Raw genomic sequence first — 15,069 nt, 5'->3', positions numbered from 1 at the left:
AGGCATCTCCGGAATCTCATGGTAATGAGCTTCTTGCGCCTCTTGAGCTCCATGGATGGGCTCTCTTGCTTGCTCCATCTTTTTCTTAGTGATGGGCTTGTCCTCTTTAATGAGGATATCTCCCTCTATATCAATCCTAGTCGAATTGCATAGGTGACAAATGAGGTGAGGAAAGGCTAACCTTTCCATGGTGGAAGACTTGTCAGCCACCTTGTAGAGTTCTTGAGGTATAATCTCATGAACTTCCACCTCTTCTCCAATCATGATGCTATGGATCATGATGGCCCGGTCTATAGTAACTTCAGACCGGTTGCTAGTGGGAATGATTGAGCATTGAATGAACTCCAACCATCCTCTAGCCACAGGCTTGAGGTCCAATCTTCTTAGTTGAACCGGCTTGCCTTTGGAGTCAACCTTCCATTGAGCTCCTTCCACGCATATGTCCATAAGGACTTGGTCCAACCTTTGATTAAAGTTGACCCTTCTAGTGTAGGGGCGTTCATCTCCTTGCATCATGGGCAAGTTAAACGCCAACCTCACATTTTCCGGACTAAAATCTAAGTATTTCCCCCAAACCATTGTAACATAGTTCTTTGGATCCGGGTTCTTACTTTGATCATGGTTCTTGGTGATCTATGCATTGGCATAGAACTCTTGAACCATTAGGATGCCGACTTGTTGGATGGGATTTGTTAGAACTTCCCATCCTCTTCTTTGAATTTCATGTCGGATCTCCGGATACTCATTTCTTTTGAGTTTGAAAGGGACCTCAGGGATCACCTTCTTCTTGGCCACAACATCATAGAAGTGGTCTTGATGGGCTTTGGAGATGAACCTTTCCATCTCCCATGACTCGGATGTGGAAGCTTTTATCTTCCCTTTCCCTCTTCTAGAGGATTCTCCGGTCTTGGGTGCCATCAATGGTAATGGAAAAACAAAAAAAGCTATGCTTTTACCACACCAAACTTAGAATATTGCTCACCCTCGAGCAATAAACAAAAGAATAGAAGAAGAAGAAGAAGAAATATGGAGAGGGAGAGGGAGATGTGGTTTCGGCCAAGAGGAGTGTAGAGGGGTGTGTTGTGTGAATTTGATGAAGAATGGAGGTCTTTATATAGGGAAGGTAGGGGGGTTTAAGGTTCGGCCTTTGGGTGGGTTTGGGTGGGAAATTGGTTTTGAATTTTGAAGGTAGGTGGAGTTTATGAGGTAGGTTTATGGGGAAGAGTGGATGGATGTGAGTGGTGAAGAGGTGATGGGGAAGAGAGTTTGAGGTGATTGGTGAAGGGTTTTTGGGGAAGAGTGTTTATGGGGTTGTGTGAAAGAGAGTGGTGAGAAGAAGTGAGTGGAGGTAGGTGGGGATCCTGTGGGGTCCACAGATCCTGAGTGGATCCTGTGGGGTCCACAGATCCTGAGGTGTTCAAGGATTTTACATCCCTGCACCCATTAGGCATGTAAAAATGCCTTTGTACCCAACTCTGGGCGTTCAGCGCCAGGTTGGTGGCCATTTTGGGCGTTCAACGCCCATTTGTGTGCCATTTCTGGCGTTGAACGCCAGAACCATGCCTGTTCTGGCGTTCAGCGCCCAGAAGCTGCCCATTTTGGGCGTTCAGCGCCAGAACCATGCTCTGTTCTGGCGCTGAACGCCAGACAGATGCTCCTCCAGGGTGTGATTTTTCTTCTGCTATTTTTGATTCTGTTTTCAATTTTTATATTTATTTTGTGACTCCACATGATCATGAACCTAAGAAAACATGAAAAACAATAAAAATAAGAATTAGATAGACATTGGGTTGCCTCCCAACAATCGCTTCTTTAATGTCAATAGCTTGACAGTGGGCTCTCATGGAGCCTCACAGATGTGCAGAGCTTTGTTGAGACTCTCCAACACCAAACTTAGAGTTTGACTGTGGGGGCTCTGGTTGACTCTGCTTGGAGAGAAGCTTTTTCTGCTTCCTCTCCATGGTTGCAGAGGGAGATCCTTGAGTTTTAAACACAAGGGAGTTCTCATTCCATTGAAGGAATATTTCACCTCTGTCAACATCAATCACAGCTTTTGCTGTGGCCAGGAAAGGTCTTCCTAGGATGATGGATTCATCCTCTTCCTTTCCAGTATCCAGGACTATGAAATCAGCAGGGATGTAAAGGCCTTCAACCTTTACTAACACATCCTCTACTTGTCCATAAGCCTGTTTTCTTGAACTGTCTGCCATCTCTAATGAGATTTTAGCAGCTTGCACCCCATAGATTCCCAGTTTCTCTATTACAGAGAGGGGCATGAGGTTTATCCCTGAACCAAGGTCACATAGAGCCTTAAAGATCATGGTGCCTATGGTGCAGGGTATTATGAACTTTCCAGGATCCTGTCTCTTCTGAGGCAATGTCAGTTGATCCAGATCACTTAGTTCATTGATGAACAAGGGAGGTTCAACTTCCCAAGTATCAATGCCAAATAATTTGGCATTCAGCTTCATGATTGCACCAAGAAACTTGGCAGTTTGCTCTTCAGTAACATCCTCATTCTCTTCAGAAGAGGAATACTCATCAGAGCTCATGAAGGGCATAAGGAGGTTCAATGGGATCTCTGTGGTCTCTAGATGAGCCTCAGAGTCCTTTGGTTCCTCAGAGGGAAGCTCCTTATTGACCACTGGACGTCCCAGGAGGTCTTCCTCCTTGGGGTTCACGTCCTCTCGTTCCCTTACAGGTTCGGCCATGGTGCTTATGTCAATGGCCTTGCACTCTCCTTTTGGGTTCTCTTCTGTATTGCTTGGGAGAGTACTAGGAGGGATTTCAGTGATCCTTTTACTCAGCTGGCCCACTTGTGCTTCCAGATTTCTAATGGAAGACCTTGTTTCATTCATGAAACTTACAGTGGCCTTAGATAGATCAGAGACTAGATTTGCTAAATTAGAAGCATTTTGTTCAGAGTTCTCTGTCTGTTGCTGAGTTGATGATGGGAAAGGCTTGCTATTGCTAAACCTGTTTCTTCCACCATTATTAAAGCCTTGTTGGGGCTTTTGATCATTCCATGAGAAATTTGGATGATTTCTCCATGTTGAGTTGTAGGTGTTTCCATAAGGTTCACCTAAGTAATTTACCTCTGCTATTGCAGGGTTCTCAGGATCATAGGCTTCTTCTGCAGAAGATGCCTCTTGAGTACTGTTGGATGCAGCTTGCATTCCATTCAGAATCTGAGAGATCATATTGACTTGCTGAGTCAATATTTTATTCTGAGCCAATATGGCATTCAGAGTATCAACCTCAAGAACTCCCTTCTTCATAGGCGTCCCATTGCTCACAGGATTCCTTTCAGAAGTGTACATGAACTGGTTATTAGCAACCATGTCAATGAGTTCTTGAGCTTCTGCAGGCGTTTTCTTTAGGTGAATGGATCCACCTGCAGAAGTGTCCAGTGACATCTTTGATAGCTCAGATAAACCATCATAGAATATATCCAGGATGGTCCATTCTGAAAGCATGTCAGAAGGACACTTTTTGGTCAACTGTTTGTATCTTTCCCAAGCTTCATAGAGGGATTCACCTTCTTTCTGTCTGAAGGTTTGAACATCAGCTCTAAGCTTGCTCAGCTTTTGAGGAGGAAAGTACTTGGCTAAGAAAGCCGTGACCAGCTTATCCCAAGAGTTCAGACTGTCTTTGGGTTGAGAATCCAACCATAATCTAGCTCTGTCTCTTACAGCAAAAGCGAAAAGCATGAGCCTGTAGACTTCAGGATCTACTCCATTAGTCTTAATAGTATCACATATCTGCAAGAATTCAGTTAAGAACTGAAAAGGATCTTCAGATGGAAGTCCATGAAACTTGCAGTTCTGCTGCATCAGAGAAACTAATTGAGGTTTCAGCTCAAAATTGTTTGCTCCAATGGCAGGAATGGAGATGCTTCTTCCATGTAAATTGGAATTAGGTGCAGTAAAGTCACCAAGAATCTTCCTTACATTATTATTATTTTCGGCTGCCATCTCCTTTTCCTGTTCGAAAATTTCTGAAAGGTTATCTCTGGATTGTTGTATTTTAGCTTCTCTTAGTTTCCTTTTCAGAGTCCTTTCAGGTTCTGGATCTGCTTCCACAAGAATGTTCTTATCCTTGCTCCTGCTCATATGACAAAGAAGAAGTCACAGAAAAATAATAATAATAATGGAGATCCTTTATACCACAGTATAGGGATCCCTGTGTGAGTGGAAGAAGAGGGGGAGACAAAGAATGTAATATAATGGAAGAAACACAACTGTGAGGATGGAAGAGAGGTGAGATGAGATGTTAGGATATGAATGAATAAATAGAATGAGATGGGGGAGGGATAATTTTCGAAAATTATTTTGAAAAAGAGTTAGTGATTTTCGAAGATGGTTTTTGAAAAATGTTAGTAATTTTCGAAAATTTTTGAAATCAAAAATAAAAAATAAAAATAATTAGTTAATTAAAAGAAATTTTTGAAAAAGAGGGAAGATATTTTCGAAAATTAGAGAGAGGGAGTTAGTTAGGTAGTTTTGAAAAAGTTTAAGAAACAAAAAGTTAGTTAGTTAGTTGAAACAAATTTTGAAAAGATAAGAAGTTAGGAAGTTAGAAAAGATATTTTGAAATCAAATTTTTGACAAAGATAAGATAAGAAGATATTTTGAAAAGATATGATAGAAATTAGTTTTTTTTTTAAAAGATTTGATTTTTGAAATCTCAATCAATGACTTGATTCACAAGAAATCACAAGATATGATTCTAGAACTTAAAGTTTGAATCTTTCTTAACAAGCAAGTAACAAACTTCAAATTTTTGAATCAAAACATTAATTGATTATGTTATTTTCAAAAATTTGGTATAAAAATAAGAAAAAGATTTTTGAAAAATATTTTTGGAATTTTCAAAAATGACTATGAATTTTGAAAAAGATTTGATTTTTGAAAAAGATTTTGAAAAAGATAAGATTTTCAAATTGAAAATTTGATTTGACTCATGAGAAACAATTTGATTTTAAAAATTTTTGAAAAAGTCAATCCAAATTTTCGAATTTGATGAGAGAAAAAGGGAGAGATATTTTTTTGATTTTTGAATTTTTATGATGAGAGAGAAAAACAACAAAAAGACTCAATGCATGAAAATTTTGAATCAACACAATGAATGCATGTATGAATGATATGAATGTCAAGATGAACACCAAGAAAACTTTGAATGTCAAGATGAACATCAAGAACATATTTTTGAAAAATTTTTTATGCAAAGAAAACATGTAAGACACCAAACTTAGAAATCTTTCATGTTTAGACTCTAAGAAACGAAAAATGCACATGTAAAACAAGAAAAGACACAAAACATGAAAACATCAAGATCAAACAAGAAGACTTACCAAGAACAACTTGAAGATCATGAAGAACACTATGAATGCATGATATTTTCGAAAAATGCAAGATGCATATGCAAGTGACACCAAACTTATGACATGACTCAAGACTCAAACAAGAAACACAAAAAATATTTTTGATTTTTATGATTTTCTAATTTTTTTGGATTTTTTCGAAAATTATATGAAAAAGAAAAAATAAGGATTCCAAAATTTTTAACATGAATTTCAGGAATCTTGCATTCTTAGTCTAAAGCTTCAGTCCAGGAATTAGACATGGCTCACTAGCCAGCCAAGCTTTCAATGAAAGTTCCGGTCCAAAACACTAGACATGGCCAATGGCCAGCCAAGCTTCAGCATGTAATTCAGATATGACATGCCTGACATACTCATTCCCAAAGGAATAGACATGGCTTTACAGCCAGCCAGGCTTCAACATGCTTCATGAAACACTAGAATCCATTCTTAAAAATTTTGAATAAAAATTTTTTTGAAAACATTTTTATTTTTTTTTGAAAACAGATGAGAAAATTTTTGAAATATTTTTGAAAAATTTTTGAAAATAAAATAAAAAGAAAATTACCTAATCTGAGCAACAAGATGAACCGTCAGTTGTCCACACTCAAACAATCCCCGGCAACGGCGCCAAAAACTTGGTGCACGAAATTGTGATCTCCAGGCTCGAACAAATCCTGGTAATGGCTCCAAAGCTTGGTGCTTTGATCTTAATTCATAATTGTCACAACTTCGATACAACTAACCAGCAAGTGCACTGGGTCGTCCAAGTAATACCTTACGTGAGTAAGGGTCGAATCCCACGGAGATTGTTGGTATGAAGCAAGCTATGGTCACCTTGCAAATCTCAATCAGGCGGATATAAAGTGATAATGGTGTTTTCGAATATTATATAATAAAATAGGGATAGAGATACTTATGTAATTCATTGGTAGGAATTTCAGATAAGCGAATGGAGATGCTTTCGTTCCTCTGAACCTCTGCTTTCCTGCTATCTTCATCCAGTCAGTCTTACTCCTTTCTATGGCTGGCTTTATGTGATACATCACCACTGTCAATGGCTACTTTCGGTCATCTCTCGGGAAAATGATCCAATGCCCTGTCACGGCACGGCTAATCGTCTGGAGGCATCACCCTTGCCAATGGCTTCATCTTATCCTCTCAGTGAATAATATGCTCACGCACCCTGTCACGGCACGGCTATTCATCTGTCGGTTCTCGATCATGCTGGAATAGGATTTACTATCCTTTTGCGTCTGTCACTAACGCCCTGCAATCGCGAGTTAGGAGCTCGTCACAGTCATTCAATCATTGAATCCTACTCGGAATACCACAGACAAGGTTTAGACTTTCCGGATTCTCTTGAATGCCGCCATCATTCTAGCTTACGCCACGAAGATTCTGGTTAGGAGATCTAAGAGATATTCATTCTAGCTTATTTCATGTAGAACGGAAGTGTTTGTCAGGCACGTGTTCATAGGGGAGAATGGTGATGAGCGTCACACATAATCATCACCTTCATCACGTTCTTGGGTACGAATGGATATCTTAGAAGCGAAATAAGAAGAATTGAATAGAAAATAGTAGTACTTACATTAATCTTTGAGGAACAGCAGAGCTCCACACCTTAATCTATGGAATGTAGAAACTCTACCGTTAAAAATACATAAGTGAAGGTCCAGGCATGGCCGAGACGGCCAGCCCCCCTAAAGCGTGATCAATAGTCTCCTAAGATGAATAATGGATTAAAACTGAGACCAAAGATGCCTAATACAATAGTAAAAGGTCCTATTTATAATAAACTAGTCACTAGGGTTTACATGAGTAAGTAATTGATGCATAAATCCACTTCCGGGGCCCACTTGGTGTGTGCTTGGGCTGGGCTTTGATTGTTACACGTGTAGAGGTCCTCCTTGGAGTTGAACGCCAGCTTTTGTGCCAGTTTGGGCGTTCAACTCTGGTTTTGGCTCCTTTTCTGGCGCTGGACGCCAGATTTGGGTAGAAAGCTGGCGTTGAACGCCAGTTTACGTCATCTATTCTTGGCCAAAGTATGGACTATTATATATTGCTGGAAATCCCTGGATGTCTACTTTCCAACGCAATTGGAAGCGCGCCATTTCGAGCTCTGTAGCTCCAGAAAATCCACTTTGAGTGAAGGGAGGTCAGAATCCAACAGCATCAGCAGTCCTTTTTCAACCTCTGAATCTGATTTCTGCTCAAGTCCCTCAATTTCAACCAGAAAATACCTGAAATCATAGAAAAACACACAAACTCATAGTAAAGTCCAAAAATGTGAATTTAACATAAAAATTAATGAAAACATCCCTAAAAGTAACTAGATCCTACTAAAAACATACTAAAAACAATGTCAAAAAGCGTATAAATTATCCGCTCATCAAGTAGCCATTTCATTCAGGTTACCTCCATACTTTGAAGGTCTCCACTGAAAAAGCCGCGATTGTGTCTCTAGATGATAAAGTTGAGGCAAAGGAGTAGAGCAAGAATGAAATCGCTTTCATTCTAGCTATAGCAGATACCTTTCATTTTTTTTCTCTTTATCAATTCTACTATGACACAGAAAAAAAATATGAATAAAGTATTTTTTCATGTCTGTCACTTAGATTATGTATTTTTTAATAGTTGACTGATTATGATAGTTAACTATAGTGGGAGTACATTAGGAGTACTTAAGGTTAGTGGCAAATTATTTTTTTTCAGATTTCTGTTTTTATTCATGTAAAGAAAAAATCCTTCTAGATACGGACGCAATAGAGATGTTATGCCTTGATATTTTTTTAGAGTGAATTGCTTTATCTTTATAAAAGATTGCATTGGAATTTTGCATAAAACTTTTTTAGTGTGAATTGCTTTATCTTTATTGGTGTCTGCTAAGAACTGAACACATACATATATGACTATAAATTAATTCACTCAATTTTGATTAGTTACTTTAGTGATATGATTATAAGAATGACAGATACATAATAAATAATCATGATTTTTGTATTGAACTAATCTAATTAGTATGGTTATCACAACAATCACTAATGGGATATGAGAATGGGATATGATTAGTGTGGATACATAGAAATAGAGAATGGGATATGAGGGAGGATCATAATTTCATATGCAATCTCTTGATATCATACTTTTGTTCAAAGTTATTTGCAAGCAAAGTTGTTAGTTCAGGTGGGTATCGAATTTAAAATTTTATAGAGATTAATAGTAAACTCTCAAAAAGTTGGACATGTAAATGGTATTTTGAAGGGCCATTATGATAGTATAATGATAGAGCAAGATATGTTTCAATCATAGATGTTATAACAAGCAAAATTGTTAGCGTATCTATATTATTGATAAACATGTTGGTATGTTATGATTAATTTAAATGGGTTATTTGAGTATATATAGCAGTTGCTTGTGAACAAGTGTTCAGAAAACAAGAAGTAGGCATGGCTCATACTAGGAACAAAAAAGAGACACATAAGAATAACACTCCCGAAAGAGGACTGCAAAAAAAATTGATGGACCAAAAAAGGTACGTTGAATGGTTAGCGGTGAATTAACTATAAACTCGGGATATTGTGTTTTAATAGTAAATGTTAAAACTGACATTCTCTTTCGTTGTCACTTTGTGCTGATTATAAATATTTGTGTAGAAAACACTGGTATCTAGGTGCTCGCCATATTGCGTGGCTTCAATTATGAAGCAATTAGGTCCAGACACGAGCAGAGAGAAAATAATGGAGGTGCAGAACATGGGATTCGGCTAGCTGCAATATGTGCCTGAATGGGTTGTTAACCAAGAGATGATGGTGGCATTAGCATCATCATATAGTCGGGATGAGAAGTCTTTGATCATCGGAACAAGAAAAATTCTCATATCGGTTCAATCCATTGCGCGGTGTTTTAGACTACCTAACCATGGTAAGCAATCCCCCAAATAAAATAGGGAGAAAAAGACAAAAAATTATCCACAATAATCTTGTTGAGTATATGTTTTCGGTAAAATTAGCCATTAAAGATATTGACTGCATTGACTCATTTTGTGTTTGGCAGGGAATAGTTTCGAAATTCCAGAAACACCAGCAGAGCACCGACTTGTTAACAGCTTCACAGGAAAGACACAAGCAGATTTGAAAAGAGATGTTATCACATGCTCGATGAAGTCCGATGCCGATAGAATCAAGCCAATCAACTTCCGAAGACAGTTCATCATGTTGATAGCCAAGTGTTTGTTCTTTCCCTCGTCGAAGGCCACCATTTCAGACATACATATACGGGCTGCCATTGATGTATCGAACCAAAGAAAGATATATTAGGCGAGGTACATTTATGATTTTCTAATTGAGGGAGTTCTGAGGTTTCAGGATGTAGGGAAGAAGACATTCGATGGTGATAAACCCCATTTTTAGGGTTTATCTTGTATAGATTTTCAGGGTTTTATCAATAATCTTACACACTTATTCATATTAAATGCATGATTTTGTGTTCCCTTCCCAATTTTGCTTCATGAATGGAAACATGCTTCTTTTACATTAAATTTGATATATTTTAATCCTCTTCTATTACCATTCGATGCTGTAATCGGTTTGTTCAGTGATTTCAGAAGTTATAGGGCAAGGATGACTTAGAAGAGAGAAAGGAAGCATGCATAAATGGAAGGAGCATGGAAAAATGGAGCTTTGGAGTTTGAGCAGCGACGTGTACCCGTGCCTTGCGCGTACGCGTGGATGCGAGCCACTGAGATCAGCGCGAAGAAGTTGAAGCCAGAAGTCGGCGCATGTGCGTGGCTAAGCCAAAACCCCATGGACGCGCACGCATGCTTTACGCATGCGCGTGGATCGTAAAGCTCCAGGGACGCGTACGCGTGCTGTGCGCGTGCGTGTCGATGCCGCACGTGACTTTTAAAGAGAAAATGTGACTGGCAATTTTAGGGCAGTTACAGACTCTATTTGGAGCAGAATTCTGGCGGTAAAAGACAAAAGAAGACCAAGGATTGAAGGGATCCACATCCATTCTCATTCATTCACACATTCTAGATATTTTTAGTTAGTTTTTGGAAGTTACATTTTGTAAAGAAAGAAACTCTAGCTTCTCTCTAGGGTTTTGCTTTTCTCGATTGGAATTCTCTTGGATCCATCGGTGAGATCTATTTTCAATTCACTTTTACATTGCTTCAAGTTGTAGATCTAATTCTCCTACTCTCAATTCAGCTCATGTTGTTCAAGTTACTTGTGGATCTTAGATTTGGATTTTGTTACTTTGATTTCCATTAATGAATTGAGGTACTTCATGTCCATTGTTTGATTGTTGTTAATCTCTTGTAGTGAATTGCTTTGATTTCAAGTTTCTTCTCAATTTTACCATGTCTTTCATTCTTGCTCTCCAAGTGTTTGAGAAAATGCCAACTTTAGCTATGGAGTAGACTTTTCACTCTTGGCTTAGGGGTTGAGATATTAGAGACACTTGAATTATCAAAGTCCTTTGTTAATTATCGATTGAAAATTGCTAATTGATTTGAATGTCACTAAAGCTAGACTTCCCTAGGGTTAGACTAGGACTTGTGAACTCAAAGTGATTACTTTCACTTGACTTTTCTCCATAATAGAGGTTAACAAAGTGAAGCAACAACTAATTGTGGTCACAATCAACGAAAATTATGATGATAGGAAGTCCAATTTCCACCCCTAGCCAAGGCATTTACATTGCTTGATTGATATTCAATTTTGTTAGCCTAATTACTCGTACCAAACTCCAAAACAACAAAAGCACCTCTAACCAATGATATGCACCTTAGAACAACTCCTAGGAAGAACGACTCGAGACTAATACTCTCGGTTATTGAATTTGGATTGTGGAGACAAAATTTACTTGTTTGATGTGAAATTGCGTGTCGGTTTAGACTATACTCACGATTGAAATTATTGACAATTTCTATACCGGCATAAAAATCTCTCATCAAAATGGCGCCGTTGCTGGGGAGTTGCACATGAGTGCTATATTGTTGGTTAGTGTAGATATGTGGATATGTACATACTTGCATTTTTTGCTTGATTGTGTGTGTTAGTTAGGACTAATCTTTGTTTAGTTCACTTTATTGTCATGATCTCTATACCTCTTTCCTTGAATGACGCGGTCCTTACCGGATCCGAGCTTAGCTATACTTGATCCTGAGATAGAAATAACTTTGCTTCACATTAGACAAGCTTGGAGGCAGTTGGCCTTTGGAGGTTGTGAAAAGGTTTTTACCAATTCACCTACCAAATCCAAAGTTGATTCCGAATCGTCATTCGAAGAAGGCACTGTTTACTCTTCCATAGACACTACTAATAACTCTTCTATTAATCTAGGTACGGACACTATGGCCCTCCAAGGCGAGTCACTCTCAAGAAAGCTGGTGCTCCGGACTTTGTTCTTCAACCGCCATAATTACGTCCTCTAAATGCTAATTTTGAACTCAAAACCGCCTTGATTAATCTTTTACCTAAGTTCTATGGACTCTCCGCCCAATATCCTATTAGACACCTAAGGGACTTCCAAGGTGCATGTTCTACTACTAAGCGGGAAGGTTTCGATGAAGTTGCTATATGGTTGTATGCTTTTCCCTTCTCTATTGAGGAGAGAGCTAAGGAATGGTTCTACACTTTGCCAAATGAGATTGTTAGTGATTGGGATTTGCTTAGAAGGGAATTCTTAGACAAATTCTTTCCTCCAGAATTACCGGATAGATTGAGGAAAGAGATTTTATGCATTGTCCAAGGCAAAATGAAAAGTCTATATGAGTATTGGGAACGGTTTCGAAGGCTTCTTGATTCATGCCCTCACCATATGATTGACACTCTAGTGTTAATTAGCTATTTTTGCCAAAGAATGAAACCACGAGACAAGATCCTCTTGGATGCTTCAAGCAATGGTTCCTTGACAAAGTATAGGACGGCGGAGGAAGCATGGCAATTGATAACTGATTTGGCCGAGTCCACCCAACACGCTAGACAAAGAAACCATCCTCCGAAAGCCATAAATTAAGTTTCTTCTAGTGGTGAGACCACCGCTCTTACTCAAGCCTTGGGTGAGATGACTAGTATTCTAAAGCAACTCCAACTTAATCAACAACGACCTCCACCTCCTCCCCAACAACAAAGTCAACAATTGGTTCCCCAACGTGTATGCGGAATTTGCTCTTGTTACACCTATTACACGGATGAATGTCCAAGCCTACAGGAAGACAATACCTTGGCGGCCACCCATAATTTCTATGACCGCCCAAATCAAAGTTACTACCAACAAGGTGGCAATTTCAACCAAGGCAATCAATACAATCAAGGGGGTAACAATTATAATCAAGGTTGGAGAGATACTTCCAACCAAGGGTAGTGAGATAATTATCAACAAGGAGGAAGGGATAATGGAGGGAGTCAAAGATGGAACAACAACCATCAACCACAAAGGTACCAACAAAATCAACCATACCCTCAACAAAACTAAGGCAAACCATACGAAACTTATCAACCGCCACATCAAAGACAAGCACCCCAACCCAACCAACCTCAAATCACCTACCCTTCTTCTTCTCCCTCCAACCAAGATGAAATCCGCTCTCTTATCCAAGTACAAAAAGATTTTCAACCCTCGATTACCTCTAGCATCAATGGTCTTGCATCGACCATCCAAGCCCTTGTTTCTCGCATAGAATCAACTTCTACCTCCACCCCTCAAGCCTCGAGTTCTAGTGCCATACCCTCTCAACCTCTACCCAACCCCAAGGGTGGCATCAATACCATTACCTTGAGGTCCGGAACTCAATTGCAAGAGAGGGGTCCAAAGGCACCTAGCCAATGATAATCACTCACGAGGAAGATATGGTTGAGATAGAGGAAATTGAAGAGGAGAATGAGGCACAAGATGTAGTTGAAGATGAAGCCTCTCAACCAAGAAGTGAAGTCTCTAAAGAAGAAAATGTTTTGGAAGAAGTTGCTCAACCAATTCCATTTCCTACATTAGCAAGGAAGGCTAAAAAACGTGTAGAACTTGATCCCAAAATGGTGGAGATGTTTAAGAAAGTTGAGGTAACTATCCCTCTCTTTGATGCCATCCATCAAGTACCTAAGTATGCAAAGTTTCTTAAGGACTTATGTATAAACAAAGATAGAATCCATGAGTTAGAGACTATTCCATTGGGGAGTTCTATTTCCGCTTTGATGGGAGCAATCCCGAAAAAGTGTGATGATCCGGGCCCTTGCTTAGTCACTTGTACCATAGACGGAGTTCAATTCATTAATTGTATGTGTGATCTTGGTGCATGCGTTAGTATTATGCCTCTTTCCGTTTATCATTTATTAAAGCTCCCACCGTTGAAGCGGTCGGCGGCTAGGTTTATCTTGGCGGATAAGAGCATAATAACTGTGACGGGTATTGCGGAAGATGTGTTGCTAAAGATAAAGGGTTTGGTTTTTCCGATCGATTTTCATGTCCTTGAGATGCCACCTATTGAATCTGAAAAGACACCATCTATTTTACTTAGGAGGCCATTTTTGAGGAACTCAAGATTCAAATTGGATGTCTATGCGGGAATTTACTCCTTTGAGATCGACGGGAGAGTCGTAACTTTTAGCCTTGATGAAGCTATGAGACACCCACCGGAGAATCACTCCATATTCCGGTGTGACTTAATTGATAACATTGTGGTCGAAGTGCATTATGAAAATCTAGATAAGAAGAGTGTGATTGAAGAACCAAGTGAAGAGAACACTGCACCCCATCCGGATCCACCGGAAGTTCAAATGTCAAGTCAAGAGAAAGATGTAGAATTGAAGCCACTACCGTCCCACCTAAAGTACTCCTACCTTGATGAAACCCACAGGTTCCCGGTGATTGTTGCAAGGGAACTCACTCCTCAACAAGAAGAGAAATTTCTTCATGTTTTGAGGAAGAACAAAAGGACCATAGGTTGGAGCTTGGCAGATCTAGTGGGCATAACTGCATAAGCCCCCAAGTATGCGAGCACCGAATATTCTTAGAGGAAGGAGCTAGACCCATTCGCCAAAGAGGTTGTGAAAAAGAGGTCACCCGGCTATTAGAAGCGGACATCATCTACCCCATTTCGGATAGTAAATGGGTGAGTCCCATCCAAGTTGTGCCAAAGAAGTTCGGGGTAACCACAATCAAGAATGAGAGCGGGGAGCTTATAGCTACGCGGGTGCAAAACTCTTGGCGGGTGTGCATTGACTACCGACGGTTGAACACGGCCACTAGAAAAGATCACTTTCCGCTACCGTTTATCGATCAAATGCTTGATCGGTTATCGGGTAAATCTCATTATTGTTTTCTAGACGGCTATTCGGGGTACTTCCAAATTCACATTGCCTTAGAAGATCAAGAAAAAACTACATTTAGGTGCCCCTTTGGAACTTATGCCTATGAGCGTATGCCATTTGGCTTATGCAATGCTCCGGCAACTTTCCAAAGGTGCATGATGAGCAAATTTGCCGATCTTCTAGAGCAATGCATGGAAGTGTTCATGAATGACTTCAGTGTCTATAGGGACTCTTTTGATCATTGCTTGGATAATTTTGCGAAAGTGTTGGATAGATATACTAAATCAAACCTTGTCTTAAATTTTGAGAAGTGTCATTTTATGGTTAGTGTTCACACCATGGGTCGAGCTATCCGATCCGGGATGTTCAGTAATAAAGCGACCGACCTCC

At 39.5% G+C, this 15,069-nt stretch overlaps 1 non-coding gene across 1 annotated transcript; it reads left to right on the top strand.

Moving 5' to 3' along the window:
• Nucleotides 1-3,470: 3,470 nt before the first annotated feature.
• On the top strand, nt 3,471-3,578 carry LOC112787360 (small nucleolar RNA R71). Its single transcript, XR_003194778.1, has one exon. It is a non-coding gene; the product is annotated as a small nucleolar RNA R71 (small nucleolar RNA).
• Nucleotides 3,579-15,069: the final 11,491 nt, after the last annotated feature.

Source organism: Arachis hypogaea, chromosome 20 (assembly GCF_003086295.3).
Source record: "Arachis hypogaea cultivar Tifrunner chromosome 20, arahy.Tifrunner.gnm2.J5K5, whole genome shotgun sequence".
NCBI classification, from domain to species: Eukaryota; Viridiplantae; Streptophyta; class Magnoliopsida; order Fabales; family Fabaceae; genus Arachis; species Arachis hypogaea.
This window is presented reverse-complemented; position numbering and strand designations above follow the sequence as displayed.